The 23,172-nt window shown below is 48.2% G+C and overlaps 1 long non-coding RNA gene and 1 other non-coding gene across 3 annotated transcripts in view; both read left to right on the forward strand.

Moving 5' to 3' along the window:
- Nucleotides 1–17,593, forward strand: part of LOC120102250 (uncharacterized) — a 49,910-nt gene extending 32,317 nt beyond the window's left edge. Inside the window, exons 2-4 of one of the 2 annotated variants that reach the window (XR_005503500.2) lie at nucleotides 4,759–5,052; nucleotides 5,636–6,264; nucleotides 6,392–17,593. This is a non-coding gene — a long non-coding RNA (uncharacterized LOC120102250). Of the gene's footprint in view, nucleotides 1–4,758; nucleotides 5,053–5,635 lie in introns of both variants that reach the window. The other variant, XR_005503499.2, reaches the window with a different exon arrangement.
- On the forward strand, nucleotides 6,489–6,560 carry Mir129-1 (microRNA 129-1). Its single transcript, NR_031875.1, has one exon. It is a non-coding gene; the product is annotated as a microRNA 129-1 (primary transcript).
- Nucleotides 17,594–23,172: the final 5,579 nt, after the last annotated feature.

Here is a 23,172-nt window from a genome sequence, read left to right on the forward strand (position 1 = left end):
TCAGCCTTTTACTTCTCAGGAGGTAAAAACCAGAAAGCACCCATCTGTGAGCTTGGAGTTTCGTCCTTGGTGGTGAAGGATGGGCAGTTCAGGATAAATCCCCCTACAGACGCTGGTCAAGCACCCTTTCTGCCCACCTGAATCTTAGAATAGTCTTGGACCCTCAACCCAGAGATCCTGCTGTCTGACTCAGTGGAGTGAACTCACTGAGCTGGACCACTTCATGGACAGAGAGGTTTATCGGAGGCCACATTGCAAAGGCTATCTCTGGAGGAGGGGTTGGGGAGAAGCAAAATGGCAGAAAAGAAAGCAGATTGCATATGATGGTCAGCGGGGTGATGATCCTTGGAGCTGATACAGACTGTTCAGATTGACCAGGAACTACATGCCCTCAGGAGGTAGCTGACCTTTGGGGGACAGAATTAAGGGAGCGTCAAGGACATCAAGCAGGACCAAGGACAGAGGCACCGAGGCCCTGTGACCCAGGCCTGGTTAGCCCTCCCCTAAAAAAATGTGTTAGAGATCTGCTTTTCTGGTAAACATAAGCCCACCATCAGGCTTCTGTTAGCCAAAGTCCTTCTGTTTAGGATGTTGTCACCAGCCCCATCATTTTGAGGGTCTTCTTTGGACCTAGTACAGACCACCCTTCTTATTTCTTCTTTGCTTCCTGCCTTCCTTGTTCAATCCACCTTCCCTCTCATCCCTAGTCAACACTAATTATGAGTGCTGGGTGTATAGCTGCTAATAAGACAGGCGAGACTTCTATCCTCAGGGAGCTGGTCCTGCGGGACAGACAAACATTAAGTCCACCAACAAAGGAATCACAGCCATGCATAATATATCTGCAAGTGGGGATGTGAGCGCGGGGAGGAAGCACAGGAAGCTCAGCTGTGGACTAACAGGGTCAGTTTAATTCGGGTGCCCCAGGAAGGTCTCTTAGAGGGAGTGGTAATTAAGCTCCCTCGCTGCAGGCTGTGCCTGAGTTAACCACGGAAGTAGGAGGGACACTGTTCCCTGAAGAGGGGACAACAAGGGCAAAGACCCCGAGGCGAGCTTGAAGTGTTTGAGGAGCTGGAGGCATGCCAATAAGGCTGGAGCATCCTGGGAGAGGAGAAGATTGACACAGAAGATGCGTGGGCTGAAGGCAGGTGATTGGACGTGAATTACTTTTAAGAGTGGCAAGGAGCCACTTAAGCATTTCTTAGGTGGTGGAGGAAGAAAAGCAGATTTGCATTTAAATTTGGGGGATTGGAGAAGCAAGGGCTCCTGTGGAGTGGACTGGTAGGAAGCCACTAGTCCCTGAGATCACAAGGGCACCAGGTTTTCCTCAGGGCAGGGCACAGGGGGAGGGGTGAGGGTGGCCAGGGACAAATGGAGAGCTTCAGAAGGCATTTAGCAGTTTGACCTTGAGACTTTTAAAATAAGGAATAAGAAAATAGAGCTGCCACCATGGCAGGAGCAGCAGTGACAGCTCCTGCCACAGCGGGCACACTTGGAGGATGGAGAGCCTTCCCCTTGGAAGGCAGAAGAAGCATTCCTGTGTTATAATAGTTAAGTGTGTGTGGCCGGCGCTTTGCTCGAGAAGCACAGAGTCACCCAAGGTCACTCACACACTGTTTAGAGCTGGGAGTGGAACCCTTGGGCTCAGCCTTGAGAGAGCTAAACCACGACTATGTGGACTTTCCTAGGGCAGAGCTGCAGCCTTCCTCAATGTCTTGGTCAACCTTGGCATCTTCGGTTGGGGGACAGTGCTGAGGAAATCATCCTAGAAGAGAGGAGGTGTTCATAACACAGTGACCTCTGCCCCTCAAACTGCGCACCTCCCTCCCTGCTCCAGCTTCTATCTCTGCCTCCTGTCATTTTTACCCTTCAGGTGCCGTCCTCATTAACAGATCCTCCACCTCGAGGACAGTGCTTATCCTTGTGCATCCTGGGTCCTTAACCTCTCCTTAATGAACTGGACTGCATATGGTATATGATCTAGCCACCTTATCTCCTCTTGGGGCAGCCTCCCTTCCCTCTTCACTGGGACTCCCTCCCCACCTACACCTTTTCCTTTCTTTCTGTTATATCTAATGTTTGCTGCAACCCAGTCTCCCCCTCCCACCTAAGCAAATCAGTACCCCATTGCTGCTCATCAGACTATTGTAATGCTACTTCCTACCTCCAGCCTGTCCCGCTTCCATTTCCTGCTCAGAACCCTTCAGAGATAGCCCATGGCCCACTGGAGGATCTGCAAACCTATCCACTGGCCGGAACAACCAAGCTTTGGTAGAAGCCTTTCTCTCCTCTCCCTCTCTGGGTTTTGATGCTTTGTGTCTTTCATTCGCGCTCTCTCTCCACTTCCCTCAAACTTTCCCATACTGCCTAAATATGACCTCTTTGGAGAAGCTTTCCAGACTTCCCTCCCTCATCCCATCCATCTTGGAAAGTCTCCGCTTCCTGGGTTCCTCCAGCCCCAGGTTTGTCCTCCACCATTAACCTATGACACCAGCCTTACCCCATCACTAGTGATGCAGGAGTTGAGCAGCATGGGAGGGTGGCCCAGCTTGAGCCAAGATTGCTTAGATGCCTATAGGGTGTTTTGTTGGAGGTGATCATGGCAACCAGGGAGAAATTTCCACACTAGCCTTCTCATCTGGAAGCCCCAGGCAGGCAAGGTCTGTGAGGGCTCATTTTTTTTCCCAGCTACTGTATTCAGCACAAGGCATGGCAAATGCAAGCACACTCGGGTGATGATTACCAAGTGGGTGGTGAATGAACGTCACTGGGGCTAGGATTCTGGGGAAAGGATTAAGGGAGCCAAGGAGAGTTGCTAGAAGGAGGTCGGGTTGATGGAGCAACAAGGGAAGGCTTGGACCAAGAAAAGAGGGGGGGATGGTGATAGGAGTTTCTGGGGGAAATGGAGATGACGAGGGGATGGGGGATGGACTGAAGAGAGGACAGTGTTCTGGTGGGATTGCTTCTGCCTGAGCAGAGGGTACCAGGCAGAAGAATCAGGAAGATATGGTTGGATGTTGGAGCATAGCCGGATCCAGACTCCCCATATCCTGCCTTGCTAGGTCATAAATACTGGATCATCTTGCTTTTTCTTACTTCTTCTGATCTTTGAGAGGGGCTTAAGGAAAGAAATGAATGGCTTGGCCAGTGTGGAAGAAGCTGGAGCAGAACTGGGGTGCTGGGGACCTCTTTCCTCCTGCTAGCGCATGCTTTTATGTTTGTCGGGGCTCAGGAGGGAGCTGGGGAGGTGAGGATCCTAGTAGGGAACATGGCTTATTTCTGGAGGGTATAGAGCCACTGTCAGGGTAGGGGGGCTGATAGCTGGGGCTAGAAGCAGGAAGTAGAAGTCCAAGCAGTTTTTGGAGGCAGGACCTGGGGACTTCTCTGATAGGTTCCTGGAGAGAAGGAAGTCACAGTTGTCACTGAAGGACAAGCTTGTGGGGTCCTGTACCCCTAGTTCTTGTACAGGGGTGCTAGGCATGGGAGCACAGCTTTCTCTCATTTGCACTATGACTTTGTTTAGGACAATGGTGTCCTGGCCTTGTCCCCTGAGCCCTTGTCCCCTACATATCTTATTCTCCACAACTCCCTCACTAACACTCTGAGAGCCAAATATGTGGAACAATTAAACATTAGTCCACTCCTTGACATAGGTTCTTTATAGAAGACCACACACTCTCTCTTTCTCCCTCCCTCCCTCTCTCCCTCCCTCCTTCTCTCCCTCCCTCATCCCCCCCACCTCTCCACACTCCTCTGAGAATTGCATGAGGCCCGCTCATATTAGGCAATTGCTTTACTTGGCCTATTAATGCAAATGTTAATCTCGTCTTTAAAACTGTCCTCGGAGACACATTAAATATAGTGACCACATCGGTAGACGCATGGGGTCTCAGTTAACACACATCGGCCTGCACAGCTTCTTCAAGAAAGTCTCACTTTGAGAAGACACCTAGGGAGGAACCAGACCCAGGCTACGCAGGAGAAGAGCATCCAGGTAAAGGAACGGCATGTGCAAGAGTCTGAGACCGGGACTCAGTAGGCACTGTCAGAGCAAACAAGGAAGCCATTGTGTCTAGCAGGTGGCTAGAAGGCGAAGTGAAAGGGGCAGCAGGGGTGGGTGGGATAGGACTCACCTCGTGCTCCTCTGGTGAGGATTTGTGTACTTTAGTCTGAGTGAGATGGGAAGACATTGAAGAAGGATGTACGCAGAGGTTCGATGGATCTCTTTGGCTGGTTGGCTAACTGGCTTTTACTTTTTGTTTTGTTTTTGAGGAAGGGTCTTATATATCCCAACCCGACCCTGAACTCTCTCTGTACCCGAAGGTCACCTTGAGGATCCTCTCCTCCCGCCTCCCTCCATTACTAGGGTCACGGGTGTGCTCCACCCACCCGGTTTCAACACTGCAGAGGTTCAAACCCCAGAGCCTCACACACGCACGTTAAGCAAGTCCTCCACCAACTGCTCTCCCTAGCTTTGCCCTTTGTCTTTAAAGGGTCGCTCTGACTGCTTTGTGGAAACCAAGACCTTGTGAGAAGGTTATAGGTTATGTTTTAAAGACGTGGCGAGAAACGGCTCAGAACAGTGGTTTTCAACCTTCCTAACGCCGTTACTCTTTAATACAGTTAGCTCCTCATGTTGTGGCGACCTCCAACCACAAAATTATTTCGTTGCCACTTCATAACTATAATCTGGCTACTGTTATGAACTGCAATGTAAATATCTGACTCGCAGAATTATCTGCTCTGTGACCCCCGAAGTGGGGTCATGACCTGCAGGTTGAGACCCACTGATGGAGCAGGTTCTGAAGAGCCGACAGCATGCTGATGAATGAGATAAGAGCTCTGGAAGGATCCCGAGAGATTTTTTCCCCTTGAGCTGGATCCTCATTTCCTTGTGTGGGAGCAAGGACAACCCCACAGGGGAAGCCCGCGGCACTGTGCAAGCTTGTAGCGAACACCGGGCAAATGACCATGAGAAATAAAGAATCTGGAGAAGCCTTGGAACAATGAGGGGAAGACATGGCCAGTGTCAAAGAGAGAGCATCCTCAGGGGTAAGGTCCGTGTGAGAGAGGCAGGGGCTGCCACATTCATTTCCCACTGCAGCCCTTCCCAGTCTGCCTGGTGGCCTTAATTCCAAGCCTGCATGGCTGAGAGCAAAGCCATCAGGAGAATGTGCATCCTTTCCCTTCCTTGTCCCCTCCCTCCCTTTTCTTTTTGGCACAAGCTGCAGCCAGGTGAGGGAGGCAGGATCCAGAGATTTCCCCAGGGACCATGCTGTGATGGACCATACAGAGTTGGGAGCAGCTAGAGCCATGGGTCTCCTTCAGTTCTCCAGCCTGTGCAAGATAGCAAGCCCACAATGAGATACCTGTGGTCCTGGGGTCCCCCTCCATTTGGAGCTCTTTCCCAAAGTGAGCATCCAGAACGGGAAGCCCACCTGCTGGGCAGGGTGGGAGAGGACTCCGCTTCTTTTCCTCCTGAGAATGAATGTCCCTAACAGGAAGGCAGCATAGACATCTTTCTTACAAAGATGCTCTCCAAGTCTCACAGCCTGTGTGTCCTCGGGTCCTTCTCTGCGGTTTGCCCTGGAGCCAAGTTATCTTATCCCTTCATTCTGCTCTTTTCCTTGTGCAGGTGCTGAGCTGGACCAGCGGGTATCTCCAGGCAGCCTCTGCTAATGAGCTCTAAGCAGGTAAACAGCTCTTCCTTGACCCCCTTCAGGAAATGCAAGAGACAGGACCCACCTGAGCTGGTCCTTTCTGCGAAGCAGAAACCATCCGTTCTACAGTCCCTTAATGCTCCCCTGGTTGGGAGCTCTCTGCTCTCTGGGGCTAGGGCCTCAGACCTCCAGGTAGAGTGGGAAAGACCCAGGCTGTTGGGGAGCAGGGCTCCTAGGAAGCTTTCTACCTATATTTTGGAAGAACTTAGGAAGAAGGGTCACTGTAGTTACTTAAGACCATGGAGGTTGGGGGCAGGCCAAATGGGGCTGGCCTGGAGCCTCTGCCTTTCTTCACCACACCACGGTATCTGCTGATACTGACCAGGATCCATGCCTCTTCTGGAGGTTCTCGGTGAGTCCACAGGGGGAGTTGGGGGTGCTGGTGCTGTGGAATCCAGGACATAGGAGATGCCTGGAATGACTGACTCCCCGTCATAGCAGGAGAGTGTAGAATCCTCACAGGGCAGAAGAGGAGAGGACAGAGGAGGAGAAGATTCCAGCTGCCCTACATGCCAGGGCACACACTTGCTCTGCTCGCTGCCAGGTAGGAAGGAGATTGATGTGAGGTGGGTAGAAGCAGGTGCAGCTGGGATTCCTGTCACCCGGCTGCCTGAGTGCATCCTGAGGCTCTGCCTCTCTCGCCTTCCCTCTTCCACCCTCCTTCTTTCCAGGTCCTGGCTCTACTTCCCAGACTCCATTTGCAGATGCAAACAAGCCCCAGTCCGGCAGGGGCTGCACCCGCCGCGACCTTTCCACAGCTGTCTCCTTTGGGTCTTTTTGCGGTCTGGGCTTGCTGTTCTCTCCACAGTAGTCAGGAAGCCCTTACCCCAAAAAGTATCTGCGGGAGGCTTGGTCTACAGGAGAGACCCCCAAGGGCTCCGGGTGAGCACACCAAAGCCAAGGAGACCACGTGGTTCCAGAGCATCTCTGCCCTGCCTCAGTACTGCTGGGTGGTCGTGGATCAAGCCCTAAGCCTTAGGTTCTCAGTCTTCCTAATGCTGTGACCCTTTCTTTAATACAGATCTTTATCTCGTGGCGACCCCAGCCATAATATCGTTTTGCTGCTACTTTGTAATTGTAGTTTTATACTGTTATGAATCATAATGTAAATATCTGGTAGTGGGATATCTGTGACCCCCCCAAATGGGCAGTGACTCACAGGTTGAGAACCACTGCCCTAAGGTTTTCTGTGCCCCAGCGACCTCATACTTTTCCTGATAATGTTTAGTAAAAGTGGTTCCAGTCATGGCTAGACAAGGCCATTTGGGTAGATAGATGTTGCTGGCTATCTTGGGCACTCCTGGCAGGGCTGTCGCTTAATATGTCCAGCCCTCCTGTGCACTGGGTAGACATGAGATCCAAGGCAGGCCTGGCTGTTGGAATCCTGTGCAGAGGGACCTGTGGCAGGGAACACCACAGTAGATCCCAGCAGCAGTGTGACGATGGTGAGCTTCTGCAGCAGGATGAGGTGTCCCGGCATCTGCCTGCCATCCCTCAGCCTGAGTCAGTCGCCATGCCCTCCTTCCTCCTGTGAGTCACTACTAGTCCTTCGAATAAAATCCTTGGCTGCTCAAGTTAACCGAACGGATACTATTACTAACGTCTGATTCACCGCCATCTAGAGGGAGGAGGGGGGATTGCACACGCGAGAGAAAAGGGGCCGATTTGGGGGAAATCTGAGTCATCCTTGGAGGAGGCATTGGTAGGGTCCATAGGCAAGGCTTGAGGTAAAATCCAGGGGGAACTTTCTGAAGCGCCATGTTGGAATAAAGGGCAGAGGACAGACATAACATAGAAAGATTTAAAGTCACCGAGTCCTTCCAAAGGTGGTAAGGATAATTACAAGTGACTCCTGCCAGTTTAAGGGTCTTGGGTATAACTCTACAGCTGTGGCAACACGTCAAGGATGGACAGACACATGGGTATCCATCTCATTCTCTTCCCCCATCCCGCCTCCGTACTTCCTGGCCTGGAGAAGGACAGGCTCTGTGCCCTGCCTTATCTGGATCTCTCTGCTCTCTACACCCCGGTGCAGCCCGGGACAAGGAGTAAGAAGTCTTGAGAAACAAAGTCCCCAGAAGGTTCCATCCCTGTGCAGAACCACTAGAGGCGATTCTAAGGGGATGCGTGAGCTGGTGTGTGAGTCTCGCTGAGTTCAAGAGTGCCCAAGGAGCCCAAGTGCAGTTGCTGGAGTGTGCTGCGGAGGTTCAGGAAGGAGAGCTGAGTTCACAGGTCAGAAGGGAAGACTGTAGGCGGGTGGGGCAAACGCCTCCACCTGGAAACAGGAAGACGTCGGCGGAGGAGGCACGACGTGGACAGGCCACGTTACAAGGCTGACTCAACATGTGACCATAGGAACTCAGGGTCCTGATGCTCCCTGACTTACCAATTCTGGTTCCAACAAAGCAGGTTTGCTAGGCCACGGTCCCCAGCGTATGGGGTGCGTGGCTCAAGGGCGGCATCGTGCGGTCGTCCTGGGGTACTTCACCCTACATCCTCTATTGATGAGTGAGGGTATTGTCTGACTCTGGAGGACAGTGGTCTTCCCCCGCAGATTAGGAATTTCTGCACTAAGATGTCCTTCGCTCAGAGCCGTAGAGCCTGGGGCGAGGTAGAGGTAGGCAGAAAGGATGCTTGTGTGAGGCACCCTTCAGTGAGGTCGTTTACAGTTTGTTCATCACCCGGGATAAGTCACCTCTCTAAATGGGTTTCTAGGTCCACAGCCTGGACTTTTGACTGCCCCTTGCTCCTCAGTATCTCAAGTCCTAGTTCGACTCCCTCGGGGAACTGTTCCCATTAGAGGGCATCTTTTGGAAAAGATTTCAGCTCCCAACGTTCATAGGAAGAACCTGGGCTTCCAAGTAAGTCAGATCTGTCTTCTAGGACTAGCTGTGCGCTTTTGGGAAAATTCTTAACCCTCTCTGTGCTTCACTTTGCTCATCCTAAAAACAGGGGTAATAACACCTTCCGTGTAAGGCCGTGGGTCCCGACTCTGAGCCTAATGAATGTCAACTCTGGCGGGGATCCACTTGGCCACCTGTGTACAGCTGTTCTTCTAGAGGTGTGTGTGTGTGTGTGTGTGTGTGTGTGTGTGTGTGTGTGTGTGTGTGTGTTTTGTTTTGAGACAGAATTTATATATGCCAACCCCAGACCTTGCTAAAGAAGAAAAATAAAGAACTAGGTAGGATTTCCCTCTGTGGAGAGAAGCAATGTAGTGGTGGGGGCGGGGGTGGTGGTGGAGGGATCAGACTTCCAACGGCCATGGAGGTGGTTGATGCAGCCAGTTTCCTGTATTCTCAATTTTACCCCCCACATCTGAATAAGGGAGATGGGGTCAATTTCTGTGAGCCCTGAGATGGGTGGGGAAAGCCCTTTTGGGCATCCATTTCTGCAGCAGAGAAAACACACTGTGAACACTTGTTGGAAACACAGGGAAGGAAACCCGGAGAAGGTTCTCCCTTATCTGTGCCCTTCTCATGTAAAGGCATGTAAAGTGTTGCTGGGGTTTTGTATCACTTTCTTTACCCTGCCCCCACCTCAGTTTTGAAGTACTTCAGCCTTACAGCAAAGTACAATGGGAAATAGAGCGAGGGCCACGTACCTACCCCAACAAATGACAGGATGCTAACGTTTTGCTGTGTTTACATCAGATTCTTAAAACAAACAAACAAACAAATAAAGAAACAAAAAACACCCAAAGCACCTCACTGCTGAAGTCCCTTCGGGCCTCTTTCTCTCTCCAAACACACAGCCGCCAGCCTGCAATCCCCGGATAATTTTCTCACACACGTGCTGGCCCCATATTACTCATAAATGACAACTAACAATACTTTGAGTGAGTGCTCTTTAGTTTGCATAAGCGATGTCAGAGTGACCTTATCGTTTGAGAACTTGCTGTGTGGTTTTTAAAAGATCTAGTATTGTGTTTCCAAGCACACCAATCTTACCTTCTGAATAACTGGACGGTACAGGAAACCCACAGTTCACGCCCTCACCCCCAATGGACATTTCAGTTTGCCACAGTCTGGATACGGCTTGTTCCTTCTGAAACTCATGTTGGAATTTGATTGCCATCACTTCAGTGTTCATCAGGGGCCTCCATCTTCGTGAATGGCTTAATCCATTCATGGACTAATAGGTCAGCTCAAGAATGACGTCCTTATAAAAGCGAATCTCACCTGAAGAGAAACGCATGTTGGGCATTTCATCTTAGGCTCGGGCAGGAGGATTTTAAGTTTGAAGCCAGTAGCAACTGTCTCAGTCACTGCTCTATTGCTGGGAAGAGACTCCATGACTAAGGCAACTCTCATAGAAGAAAGCATTTAATTGGGGGCCTTCAGAGGTTTAGTTTATTACCCTCTGAGAGCATGCTGGGATACATGCAGGAGCCGTGCTGGGATACATGCAGGAGCCGTGCTGGAGAAATAGTTGAAAGCTACATCCTGATCCACAGACAGAAAAGTGGAGAGAGAAGGGTCCTGGAATAAACTTTTGAAACCTCAACCCCTGCGTCCACACACATGCACACAAGACATACTTCCTCCAATCCCTCTAATTCTATTAAAGAGCTCACTCCCAAGTGACTAGGGTTCAAATATATGAGCCTATAGGGGACATTCTTATTCAAACCATAGCAGCAACTTAAGCGAGATCTCAAAATAAAAGGAGCACAATGGCTGGAGAGGAAGGCCAATGGTTCTGGCTTGAATCGCCAGCGCTATTAAACCGAACAAAGACAGCGACAGGTAAAGATATAGGTAAGTATAGAAAGGGGAATGGTAGTAGTAAGATGCCTTAGCCCAACATCCAGATTGGATCCCAGGAATTTACATGCTGGAAGGAAATACTCAGCTGTCCTCTGACCACTACATACAAGCAATGGCATGTGTGGCTGACCACTACATACATGCAATGGCATGTGTGGCTGACCACTACATACATGCAATGGCATGTGTGGCTGACCACTACATACATGCAATGGCATGTGTGGCTGACCACCACATACATGCAGTGGCGTGTGTGGCTGTCCATCACATACGTGCAGTGGCATGTGTGGCTGCACTTTCACTCCTTGCTGCTGCATGTTTGCATGTGCACACAGACATACAGATTGAATAAACACTAAACCAAAACTAAGAAAAACAAACAACAGAGAAAGCAGTGAGCTCCCTGACTAGCTTGTTCTTTCTCACCTGAGATGTGCTCCGCCATGTTTTGATGCAGTAGGAAGACCCTGTTCTGTACGGTCCAGAGAATGATCTCCAGTGACCATGCTTAAACATATAGTAAGCAAAAGTTTGAGAGAGAGAGAGAGAGAGAGAGAGAGAGAGAGAGAGACAGCAGTTCGACATCATCAAATAAGGCATCTCCATCATCTGGCATAAGTGACCGATGTGGTCTAATTGGACAAGCAGACAAAGGTGGCATCATGGAGTCGGGCTTACACCAGAATTGACTGGGGAAGTAGAAGCAGTAGGCTGGAGTTCCTGACTGGGTTGCCTTCCACAGAAGAGTTTCTCACCACTTGGAAATCCTTTACCTCCCAGCTGCTGTTCTCAAGGACACGATGCTTTTAATACCCTTGGCTGCCAGCTATCTGCCATTCTCTTTGTTACAGAACCAGACTGCAGTTACAGGCCAGGCTGACTCAAGATAAGGAGTTTTGGAGACAAGGGAAGGCATTTTTGCTTCACATACATGCAGTGGCATGTGTGGCTGACCACCACATGCATGAAGTGGCATGTGTGGCTGACCATCACATACATGCAGTGCCATGTGTGGCTGACCATCACATACATGAAGTGGCATGTGTGGCTGACCATCACATACATGCAGTGCCATGTGTGGCTGACCACCACAAACATGAAGTGCCGTGTGTGGCTGACCATCACATACATGCAGTGGCATGTGTGGCTGACCACCACATACATAAAGTGGCATGTGTGGCTGTCCATCACATACATGCAGTAGCATGTGTGGCTGTATTTTCACTCCTTCTGCTGCATGTTTGCATGTGTGCACAGACATACATATTAAGTAAACACTAAAGCAAAGCTAAGGAAACCACAGTCACCACAGACAGAGCAGTGCGCTCTGCCTAGCTTGTTCTCACCTGAGATGTGCTGGGAGTCTACTTTCAAGAAATGTGAGAGAACATGGCAATCTATCAATGTAATATGTATTTCAGACTCTTGCCAGGTGACAAGGGGGTGTCAGAAACATTCTATGTATTCCCCAGCCTCAAGAATTATAAGCTTAATAAACCTGTATTTTCATAAGTTACTGAGTCCTAAATACTTTTTAAAAGTAACAAAAAAATGGATGAAATTTTTTTCTGATTTGTCACAATGACAAATAATTCTTCGATAAATATCATCAGTCATGCGTCCCTGGTGCTGATGGGTTGAAGGGAAGCTGCTGTCTCCATCACAGACGTGCTGGTTAATTGGCTCAGGAGCCTATGCAACCCACTAACAGAAGGTGATACTTTGATGGTGAATGTGATTATCAGCCTGATTGGCATTTAACAATAATCAAGAAGACACAATTCTGGCTGTTACAGGGTCGCTGAGACTTTTTACCAAGGTCTCAGAATGCTGCTGAGGTCAGCCAAGATGTATCTGAGCTGGATTCCCTGCAAGGAGACCCTGGAAGAACAAGGAAGTTTAGCTGAGGATATACCACTCCATAGGTTTGGTTCCTAGACTGAATAAAATGGGAGTAAATGGGGAGGCCAGGTGAGCACCAGGATGTGATGCTCTGTGTTTTCTGGCACACAATATGATCTGTTCCCGTTGCTGTGCTTTCTGATTGCTGTGACTTCCTGACCATGTGATCTTTAGGCTTTCGAAACTAGTTTGCAGGAGGAATTTGGAGAGTCTTCACTGGAGGGCTAAAAAGCCCTTAAATGATACAGCACAGCTTAAATGGTTGTTCTGGTGGAAGAGTGGAAGACCATGAATGTTGCTAGAAACATACTGTCCTAGTTAGGGTTTCTATCGCTGCAACAAAACTGACCAGAGCACCCTGGGGAGGAAAGGGTTTATTGGGCTTACAATTCCCCATCACTGACAGGAACTCAAATGGGGCAGGAACTTGGAGACAGGAACTAAAGCAGAAGCCATGGAGGGATGCTGCTGACTGGCTTGCTCCCTGAGGCTTGCTCAGCCTGCCTTCTTATAGAACCCGGGATCACTAGCCCAGGGATGAACCCACCCACAATGGGCTGGACCCTCTCTCAATCACTAATGAAGAAAATGTTCATAGGTTTGCCCACAGTCCAGGCTTATGGAGGCATTTTCTTAATTGAGGTGTTTCCCTCTCAGATATTTTAGCTTGTGTCAAGTTGACATAAAATATCCAGTACGCATCTGTAGGCGATAAAGGCGATCAGGAATAGAACAAGAGGCCATTCAATTACATTCTGGCAAAATAGTGTAGCTATGCATTCCTTGTCCTGAGACCTTGAAGCTGAATTCAAAGGCATTGGACCAATTTGTTTGGCAGAGGAAATTTCTAGACAATATAACATTTAGACTGTGGCATAGTTAGTGCCCACTTCTTTTCAACAGGTTCATAGGAAGAGAGCAGAAAAATGGGTAAAGCCATATGAAAATGTACAGCGTAGAGAAGAAAGAAAGGGGAGTTAAAGTTGTAGATACGAAGGGTGCGGAGAAAGCACATGTTATTGCTAAAGAACTTAATGCAACTAAAGAGAGACTTTTCACCTAGCATCGGAGTGACAGGACCTGAAGTTGCTTCTCAGGTCACAGCCTAAGAAAAGTAACTCTATGGACACATCCTAAAATGTTCTTTATTTGGTGTGTTCTTGGACCGTGTTCTTCCCTGAACCAAAATCAGCTCTAAGGATAATCCTAATCCCTAACTCGTTCTAAGGATAAGCTCTAACTCCTGACTCGTTCTCCTGACTCTGCTTTCCCTTAAAGTCTTCATTTCTTCAGCTGTGAATTCTTTTACTTCTAAAGTTTTCAAGACTCTGAACTTAGTGGCCTCAAAGGAACACTTGATACTCTGTGTGTGTGTGTGTGTGTGTGTGTGTGTGTGTGTGTGTGTGTGTGTATGCGTGTGTCTGTGGTTTGTAATGAAGACAAGTGGAGAAAAGACCTGGTAAGGGCCAAGCTTCCACAGTATCTTTTTAACAATCTATCAAGTCCAGGGACAAGAGCCACCCACTTCACACTGTAGGGCCTTTCCTCCCTTCTCTTTGTGAGAGGAAGGTTGCCCTAAGACGTTACCCTGTAATTTCATAGTCCCAGATTCCCTACCCCTACGAAGCTCCAAATATTTCTCTAAGCTGCATCAACCCAGAAAACAAGGAAAGAGGTGCACTGTCTGAGGGCAGGGCCACTCCCTGTGCTGATCTAGGGTAAAGGGCTGGCTTTTGGCCCCAAGCCCGAGAGTCCTCTGTGCATGCCAGAGACTGCCCCTGCACTGGGCCTGTGCGGATGGACAACTGCCAGGGTCTGGACTGGGTACTGACAATGTTGAGCCTAGCTCTTGGCTACTGAGTCCAGACAGCACTGGTCTGGAACTCCTTTTCCCCACACCCCTTGAAGATATCAATACTTCTTAACTGCACTTGAAAAGGGGGTAGGGGGGAGATGGTTAAAGGGACCACAACCAAATTGCTTGTCTCAGAGGGAAGACATTTCAAGAGGCAGAGAGTTCAAATGAATGAAGGAGTTTCACAGTTTATGTGGGGAAGACATCATCCGAGAGGGTCTTGTGAATGTTCTGTGAATATTGTGAATAACATTTGTTTCCTCTTTAACACCTAAGGGGTTTTGTTTGGATCATTTGGCCTTTATCAAAAAGATGAAGTCTGAGAACCTTGGTTTCCTTGGACCACAGACCCCTTTCATTCCCAAATGGTCTACACCCTGGGTGACAGGTGACTTACTCCAACCTGGAGGGCAGGAGGCCCAGATCCTCAAGGACCTCGCCTCAGAGTCCCACCCACCAGCCAATGAGGACTCAGGGAAGTGAGGTCACTACCTCTTGATTCCCAGCCCAACAAAGGAGACTGGGACTTGGGGTTGGGGGGGAGGGTAGTAAGTAGCAGATGCCACCACTGATGTTGGTAAAGAAGTATGGAAGGGCAAATGAGTCAGCAGCAAGTTTAAGCAATGAACAGTTGCACCACGGGGTGTTTCTCAAATTCTTGTCTACTTTTAGAAAGTACGCAATGCCATTCAGTGGGCATCGTGATTCTGAAATAGCTACGAAAATGTTAAAAATGCTGTGGGCGAAGATGTGCCCTCGTTGACCTCTTTCCGAAAACAATAGCCCACAATTGTGTTGCGAGTCCTTCGGTGAATCCCGCCGCCGGATCCTTGTTGGTGACATGAAGGGAATGTGTGACACTCTCTCTGGAGGTCCCTTCCAGTGTTGCATTCTGGTACCTGACATTAGGCTCACATCCCCGAGACTCAGGCTACATCTATACGGGGCCAAGACCACCAAGGCGATCCAGCGAGCATGGACAAAATGTTCTCCCCAATCGATTCTTTGGCACGGGGTAGTTGAAACAATGAGTTAACCGGCATTCATTTTCATTTCACAACTGGTGGCTCTGGCATCATCGCGCCCAGCGGTTTTCCCACAGCGGTGTCCTGACACGCTGCATGCCTGGAGCAGTTTTGAGGTGTGTCATAGGCAAAGGGCTACCTAATAACTAACTGTTGAGCCTTTCAGATGATAGATGATCATCCTGGTTTTAACCAAGGAGAACAGATTCCACGTAACCGTGTAATAATGCCCAGCCCGTTGCTTGCACTCTGATGAGCCTCTTTGTATGGAAGAAGTTTCGTAGCTGGCAGATGAGGTCTGCTTGGAGCTCCAGTTCTACTGGATGCCATGGGAAGAGTGTCATGAGCCATACACATGGACATCCGTCACTTGAGGCAGCCGTGGGATGGCTATTGGAAGGCCCTGATACGTGCTTAGACATTAAGCCACTAAAGACCCAATCTCTAGGATAACCTGGTCTAAATAGTCTGCCACCAGTGTCAGAGGAGGCTTAGTAAGAGAGCTAGTAAAAACAGGGCAGTTCAGAAGGAGAGAGAACCAGGGCCTAGTCGTTATGCCTGATCCTTGCTTGGTCTAAAAAGAAACATTCCACCGTGTTCTGTTCATTGATGAGGAAGGGAATGGGGCATGACACGGTATATATTGAACATTTGGGTAACCATTCCTGTACCAATCAATCATGGCCCGTTTAATGCTATTCATGAGAGACTTGGAGTACTCAGTCTATGAGCTCGTATTTCCTCCCTCCTGTGGTGCAAAAGAGCACTGTCATATACAGGCCGCTGAGTTATGCTAGAAATGGTCTATTTCAACCCAACGACAGAGCATTGCATTGCTGGCTTTAGACTGCTCAGAGCACCCTCTCTTGCCAGTAGGGTGCTGCAAGCCTGAGCTCTGGGTTAATGTGGAGCACAGCCTCAAGCCCAGCTATGCGGCATGTCAGTCACACAGCACCTGGAAGATGAAGTCACACTTCATGATTATAGGCCATTACAATTTGGGGGTCACTTGTAACTGCAGCATGAGCTAATTTTGTGCTGACTGGCACAATGTTTTATATAACATAGTGACTTAGTAGAAAAAGTGAGATTTCGAATTTAGAAGGAACGGAGGTAGGATCTTAACACTTGCTGACCATGAGCAAATTTACTCGGACCTCAGACTTTGGGCCAACCCAGCCTCCTTGTTCACAAGGTGGCAGTTCTAACTCCTTGCCACAATATTAGTTTATATGAAACATGTGACATGGGGTTTGTACATAGATGTTCAATTAGGATAATTTCAAGTTGATATATGCCTCAAAATAGAGCTGGGAATGGAGGGTGGGGAGAGGAAGAGGGAGATAGGTGAGTGGGGGAAAGGGGAGGGAGAGAAATGTAATAAAAAGGAGTAATTTATTATTGGCCTTTCAAATGGCATCAGATATTATGGAAGACACTGACCAGGGACCCCAGGGGTAAGTGAGCGTGTGAAGTCATCTGTGTCCCTGGCCCCAAGCTCACAGAAACTCTAAAAGGTAGAACAGACCCCGAGGATGCCATCTACAATTTAGCTTTTCTACAGCCAGAGGAAAGGCCAGGTCTACGTACGGGAATGATCGCAGATGCCTTCCGCATATAAAACACAAGGAACTGGGAGCAGGCAGCGGGAGCGGGAGGCTCTTTGCTGCTTGTTATCTGCTGGTCTGGCTGAGGCCTCTCTCTGGGGTCTGGTGAGCTAAACTCCTCTCTTCAATCAGCTTATTAGTAGTATCAGGACTCCTCTGGCGGGCTCAGCCAGGATCCGGGAATATTCTGGAAAGGGAACTGTAAAGAGAGAACAACAGAGTATTCAGGGGAAAGGGACTGAGAGGTCTCTCCCCTCATCCTACATGCCAGCACATCTTTCCTTCCAACCAAGCCTGTCCTGGGGCAGGTAGGGGTGGGGACCATTCTAATCTGCTATGGCCTTTCCCTCACTATGCTTGTTGCTCTAGAAACCATCAAGTTCCAGGGTATCGAACTAGCTCTTCTGTGTGACTTAGTGAATGTGGTTAGTTTTAAACCCAGTGTTATCTTTCTTTTTATTTATTTATTTATTTGTTATTGATCTTAAAGATTACCATTAAGGGGCTAGAGAGATGGCTCAGTGGTTAAGAGCACTGACTGCTCTTCCAGAGGTCCTGAGTTCAATTCCCAGCAACCACAGTGGCTCCCAATCATCTGTAATGGGATCTGATGCCCTCTTCTGGTGTGTCTGAGGACAGCAGCAATGTACCATCCATATACATAGAATAAATAAATATATTTTTTAAAAAAATAAAAAGATTGCTATTAAACCCAGCATTCTATAATAAAGTGCTACCTGATCGACATTTTTCCTCTGAAATGTCACATCCTGGCCATGAACTTGGAATTATAAACATTTTATGCTCTGCCCCATTGGACTCCTCAACGATGCCTATGGAGGGAAGTTCCCTGGACATGTCACACAGGTTAGACAGGAAGCAGCCTTTGATGCCTTTGTAGAAGATGATAGATAGATAGATAGATAGATAGATAGATAGATAGATAGATAGATAGATAGATGTTGGGTGGATGGATAGATGGGTGGGTGGATGGATGGATAGATAGATAGATAGATAGATAGATAGATAGATAGATAGATAGATGGATGGATGGGTGGGTGGGTGGGAGGGAGGGTGGGTGGGTGGATAGATAGATAGATAGATAGATAGATAGATAGATAGATAGATAGATAGATGATGGGTGGATGGATAGATGGGTGGGTAGATGGATGGATGGATAGATAGATAGATAGATAGATGGGTGGGTGGGAGGGTGGATGGATGGATGGATAGATAGATAGATAGATAGATAGATAGATAGATAGATAGATGATGGGTGGATGGATAGATGGGTGGGTGGATGGATGGATAGATAGATGGATGGGTGGGTGGGTGGGTGGGAGGGTGGATGGATGGATGGATAGATAGATAGATAGATAGATAGATAGATAGATAGATGATGGGTGGATGGATAGATGGGTGGGTGGATGGATGGATGGATAGATAGATAGATGGATGGATGGATGGGTGGGTGGGTGGGTGGGTGGGTGGGTGGGAGGGTGGATGGGTGGGTGGGTGGATGGATGGATAGATAGATAGATAGATAGATAGATAGATGATGGGTGGATGGATAGATGGGTGGGTGGATGGATGAATGGATAGATAGATGGGTGGGTGGATGGATAGATAGATAGATAGATAGATAGATAGATAGATAGATAGATAGATGATGGGTGGATGGATAGATGGGTGGGTGGGTGGATGGATGGATAGATAGATGGATGGGTGGGTGGGTGGGAGGGTGGGAGGGTGGGAGGGTGGGTGGGTGGATGGATGGATGGATAGATAGATAGATAGATAGATAGATAGATAGATAGATAGATGTTGGGTGGATGGATAGATGGGTGGGTGGATGGATGGATAGATAGATAGATAGATAGATAGATAGATAGATAGATAGATAGATAGGGAAATGACCAATCCAAATAGAACACTTACCACAAGCTTGGGCAGTATCTGCAGCTGCCATCACTCTGACTCCAACTTGCCGAGGATTAACTGTCATGTAGACCTTGCTCCTAAGAGAATTCCCATGGTCATCAAGTAACTCTGACCTCCAGAAGATGGGTGATTCTTCTAAGTTTAGTTTACCAAAATATTCATTAAATATCGCTGGATTTGTGGCTGGTACTCAGGGGTTATGTGTGAAATGGAAATAAAATTGTGAGATGGAGTGGGGACAGGGATGGAGATGGGATGGGTAGAGTCAGCCTCGTTTTAATCCAGCTCTGAGATAGTACCCTGACCCTGCTTTAAAATCTGTACATTGGGTCTGAGAAGGACAAGCAAGGGGTGGTGCTGTGCTGGGGACCTTACAAGACAGGGATTGTTATCATTAGACATCGTTGTCGCTGTTGTTCTCACGGTTTCTCTTCTTTTTGGAGGGTGAAATCATCCAGATACACATGGCTTCGACTTGTACCTGGCAAGAAGAGAGACTTCTGGAAACAGGGCTTTGAGGACTGTTTTGTTTTGTTTTGTTTTGTTTTGTTTTGTTTCTTGTTTGTTTTTCAAGACAGGGTTTCTCTGTGCCGTGCTGACCGTCCTGGAACTCGCTCTGTAGACCAGGCTGACCTTGAACACAGAGATCTGACTGGCTCTGCCCCCTGAGCGCTGGGATTGCAGGTATGCGCCACTATGCCCATCGAATACTGTTTTTTGGTTTTTGATTTTTTTAAAATCCCTTTTATCATGGGAAGAAACTCCGATCTGACAAAGGAGTATGGCTTCGATCACTGAGACTTTTAAATTTAAAAGCTTTATAGCTGAAGCGAAAATTGCCTGTAAATGTTGTGTTGTGTGCAGCTGCAGGAGTCTGCAGTGATGGTGGGAGAAGGTCTTTGTTTAATTCTCAGTGTTCCCGTTGATGTGGCTCCCAGGGAGGCTGGCGTCTGGATTATAGCAGACTATGCCTATTGCTGGACGGCTGCTGTAGTGGGACAAAGGCAAACGGTTTAAAGAAACTACAACTGTGTCTCATCAGAGTCTGTGTATTGACCCCTTATCCCCTGGTGTGTCTCCATTAGGACCTTCCAGGGCTAGTTAATGCTACATAAAGTCATAAGGATAGGGCCTCTGTGACTACCTTTATAGAAAGAAGAAATGTGGGCTTAAGGATACCAGGTATGAAGGTGCATACAGAGAAAGTGGGAAGGGTGTGTATGGGAGCCCAGAAGACAAGCCCCAGCAGAAACCCAGCCTCTGGACCCCTCCACCCTGGGCTTCAGCCTCCCTGTGAGTGAACAGTGCTTGGGTTTCTACTGTGGAGCCCCCAGCCCCTCGTGTTGTTCTGGCAGCAAGCTGACAGTGCAGGCCACCATCCAGACTGCTTATGTCCTGTTCCTCTCAGCTTATTGGTGAGTTTACAGATACTTAACACCTCCCCCAACTCGGCAAAACCCTCATCCGTCCCTCCCCCAAGCCTGCCTGAGGTTTTCCACATTGCCCAGTCATCTGGTTAAGGAAGCCAGAAATTTGGGCCAGGCAGAGTAAGTCAGAATTTGGCATATTCCTATGGGGGTGATAGGCATATCAAACACGAGTGGAACTCAGCTCTGCCAGCTTCTACCTGCCTCCAGCAAATGTGCAGGAAAATCTCTACCCATTCTGTGCCTCGCTGTTCTCATCTATAAAATGGGGCCAAAACATCACATTTCCTTGTAAGATTACAGTGACATAAAAACAGGCAACGAAATGAGCAATGTGATCATTTCACATGGTGCTCAGGGAGCAATGCACTCAGGGAGCACAGAGTCCAGGAGCACAGCATCCAGGGAGCATTGTGTTCAGGGAGCACAGTGTTCAGAGAGCACAGCACTCAAGGAGCACAGCACTCAGGGAACACAACACTCAGGGACCAAGCTAGCCCAGGAACAGCCTCGCTCGGAGACAGGCTGCTCACTTTGGCATGAGGCAGAAGGGACAGGGGTGAATAGGGCCTTTCCTCTCTAGGTGACCTGCACTATGACACAGGAAATAGTGCCAAGTTCTTCCCACAGTTGACCCTGTCACTCCTGTTTCCTTAACCTGATGGTCTTTTAGAAGAGAACACTGTGCATCTGGATAAATAAGATAATGAAGTCAGGTCTCCCAGAGAGTCTTGCTTGCAGCAAGCACTCAATAAATGGTAATGAGCTCTCTATGTACAGCATTTTTCTATGTCACCCCTCAGAGCCACTGTGCCCATGGAACTGAGGCATAATTTGGACGCCATTGATAAGAGCAGCATTAGTTAACTTCATTAACAAATTTGATTTGGGGGCTAGGGATTTAGCTCAGTGGTAGAGCGCTTACCTAGGAAGCGCAAGGCCCTGGGTTCAGTCCCCACCTCCGAGAAAAAAAAAAAAAAGAACCAAAAAAGAAAAAAAAGAAAAAAAAAACAAATTTGGTTTGGGGCTGGAGAGATGGCTCAGTGGTTCAGAGCTGACTGCTCTCACAAGTGTCCTGAGTTCAATTCCCAGCAACCACATGGTGGCTCACAACCATCTGTGCTGGGATCTGATGCCCTCTTCTGTTGTGTCTGAAATCAGCTACAGTGTATTCACATACATACAATAGATAAACCTTTAAATACATTTTTAAAAAAGACAAATTTGGTTTGAGAATCTGACACACCCCAACAAGTGGACCTACCTGACTGTGGATCTTCTGGCTATGTGGACTGGTGTTTTTTAACTTTTTGTTTCCTGTTTTTCAGCTTTTTCCTTTCAGTGTGCAAGAACATTGGTGGGCTGGGAAGGAGTGGGAACCAGGCATGACTGCTGATGGGAGGGTCCAGATGGGCAGTGTGGTAAACAGGGCTCTGCTCACAGGCAGCCTGAGCTCATGGTGCCAGGAGTTCGCTTCCTCAAATCAGCTCTGTGGTAGGTGGGGCATTTGCTCTGAAACTTATTCCCAGGACCTCTACCTTCTTTGGCAAAATTGGCTTCAAGGTCTCTACTTTCACATTCTCTAGGATCTTGATAATGGGAGAGTCAGGGAGTGGTCACTTTGTGCCTCTCTCTCACCTTCTACTTAAAAGTACTACATAAGCTATGTTCTCTAATGGCCTGCTTTGTACCTACCAAAGAGCAGGCTTTTTCAAAGTCAGATGAAACAAAGGGTCAATTCACAACTTAACCTTATCACAACCCTGGTTGCTAGGGAACCTTTCTGTAAAGATTAGTGATTACAAATGCCACTGACTTAGTCTCTGTCCTCTCACTGTGAAGAGATATCATGACCAAGGCAACTTTTATAAAAGAAAGCATTTAATTGGAGACTTGCCTACAGTTTCTGGGGTTAGCTCATTAGCCTCATGTCAGGAAGTGAGGGAGTGTGGCGGGACACAGGAGAAGTAGCCAAGGGAGGAGGGAGGAGGAGAAGGAGGAGGAAGAGGAAGAGGAGGAGGAGGAGGAGGAAGAGGAAGAGGAAGAGGAAGAAGAGGAGGAGGAGGAAGAGGAGGAAGAGGAGGAGGAAGAGGAAGAGGAGGAGGAAGAAGAGAAGGAGGAGGAGGAGGAGGAAGAAGAGAGAGAGAGACTGGACCTAGTGTGGTCTTTTGAAACCTCAAAGCCCACCCCCAGTGACACAGTTCCTTCAACAAGCCACACCTCCTAATCCTTCTCAATTAGTGCCAGTCTCTGATGACTAAGCACTCATGTATGAGCCTATGGGAGCCATTCCTATTCAAACCACCACACCCACAAAGTCTGAGAATGAGGAAGGAATTCAAGAAAAAATATTCTCCCATCAGTCCAGGAAAACCATCATGAGTTACAAGTGTTCTAGAAACCTCATCCCTAATTATAATTTGCTTTCTGTTCCTCTCTACAGGCTATGTACAAGGAAATGAGCCCAAGAACCAAGAAGAAAGCGAAACCTCCTTCAGAGGTGTTGGAAGGAGTTGAAAAGGGTCCTGAGATGTCAGCAATCAAGGCGAGAGAACTGCTGTAGACAGAGAATTCTGGATAGTATGATGAGAATTGACGCACACCTCCAAAAGTGGAAAGATTCAGAGTCTGCACATGAGTCTGCATATCCTATTTTGAATTGATATTTGAATTTAATATTCTTTGCCCTTAGTTGCTTTAATAAAAAGCTCTGTTTACATTTACTTTAATAGTACCAATGCTGTAATTATGACTGCCTCTGGGGAAACAAGCAATTCAAACCTGGTTGGTTCTTGGTGCCTGGCTGTTTCAAGCCCAGACAAGGCTCTGCAAAGGAAACAGTTTGTAGAACGTTGGTGATGAGAATCTACGAAGTTGTCGCAACTGTCGGTGTTTGATCAATACTTAGGAACAAGACACGTTCTAAGTG

The sequence above is a fragment of the Rattus norvegicus genome, chromosome 4 (assembly GCF_036323735.1).
Source record: "Rattus norvegicus strain BN/NHsdMcwi chromosome 4, GRCr8, whole genome shotgun sequence".
NCBI classification, from domain to species: Eukaryota; Metazoa; Chordata; class Mammalia; order Rodentia; family Muridae; genus Rattus; species Rattus norvegicus.